Consider the following 1,290-nt stretch of genomic DNA (forward strand, 5'->3'; position numbering starts at 1 on the left):
AAAATATTCTAATTAATTTTCGAAAAATTACTTCCCTCCTTCTCACATCCTTCTATTTATGGAGTACCACTCCTTCTCAATGCACAATTCGAACCTTATCTAATTAAAGTTCGAATTCTTCTTCTCCTTCTTCTTTCTATTTCTCTTTTCCTCTGACACCTCAAGGAATCTCTATACTGTGACATAGAGGATTCCACATTTTCTTGTTCTCTTCTCTTTCATATGAGCAGGAGCAGAGACAAAGGCATTCTTGTTGAAGCTGACCCTGAACCCGAAAGGACCTTGAAGAGAAAGCTAAGAGAAGCTAAAGCACAACTCTCTTTAAAGGACCTGACCGAATTCTTCAAAGAAGAAGAAGACATGGCAGCCGAAAACAACAATAATGCAAACAATGCACGGAAGGTGCTGGGTGACTTTACTGCACCCACTCCCGACTTCTATGGGAGAAGCATCTCTATCCCTGCCATTGGAGCAAACAACTTTGAGCTTAAGCCTCAATTAGTTTCTCTAATGCAACAGAATTGCAAGTTCCATGGACTTCCAATGGAAGATCCTCATCAGTTCTTAGCTGAATTCTTGCAAATCTGTGACACAGTCAAGACTAATAGGGTAGACCCTGAGGTCTATAGACTGATGCTATTCCCTTTTGCTGTAAGAGACAGAGCTAGAATATGGTTGGACTCTCAACCTAAAGAAAGCCTGGACTCTTGGGAAAAGCTAGTCAATGCCTTCTTGGCAAAGTTCTTTCCACCACAAAGATGGAGTAAGCTTAGAGTAGAAGTCCAAACCTTCAGACAGAAGGATGGAGAATCCCTCTATGAAGCTTGGGAAAGATACAAACAATTGATCAGAAAATGTCCTTCTGACATGCTTTCTGAATGGAGCATCATAGGTATTTTCTATGATGGTCTCTCTGAACTATCTAAGATGTCCTTGGATAGCTCTGCTGGAGGATCTCTTCATCTGAAGAAGACGCCTACAGAAGCTCAAGAGCTCATTGAAATGGTTGCAAATAACCAATTCATGTACACTTCTGAGAGAAATCCTGTGAACAATGGGACAAGCCAGAAGAAAGGAGTTCTTGAGATTGATACTCTGAACGCCATTTTGGCTCAGAATAAAATATTGACTCAACAAGTCAATTTGATTTCTCAAAGTCTGTCTGGAATGCAACATGCACCTGGCAGTACTAAGGATGCTTCATCTGAGGAAGAAGCTTATGATCCTGAGAACCCTTCAATAGAAGAGGTGAATTACCTAGGAGAACCCTATGGTAACACCTATAATTCT

At 40.8% G+C, this 1,290-nt stretch overlaps 1 non-coding gene across 1 annotated transcript; it reads right to left on the reverse strand.

Moving 5' to 3' along the window:
- Nucleotides 1–765: 765 nt before the first annotated feature.
- LOC130937178 (small nucleolar RNA R71) lies at nucleotides 766–873 on the reverse strand. The gene has a single exon (XR_009068407.1). It is a non-coding gene; the product is annotated as a small nucleolar RNA R71 (small nucleolar RNA).
- Nucleotides 874–1,290: the final 417 nt, after the last annotated feature.

Source organism: Arachis stenosperma, chromosome 6 (assembly GCF_014773155.1).
Source record: "Arachis stenosperma cultivar V10309 chromosome 6, arast.V10309.gnm1.PFL2, whole genome shotgun sequence".
Lineage (NCBI taxonomy): Eukaryota > Viridiplantae > Streptophyta > Magnoliopsida > Fabales > Fabaceae > Arachis > Arachis stenosperma.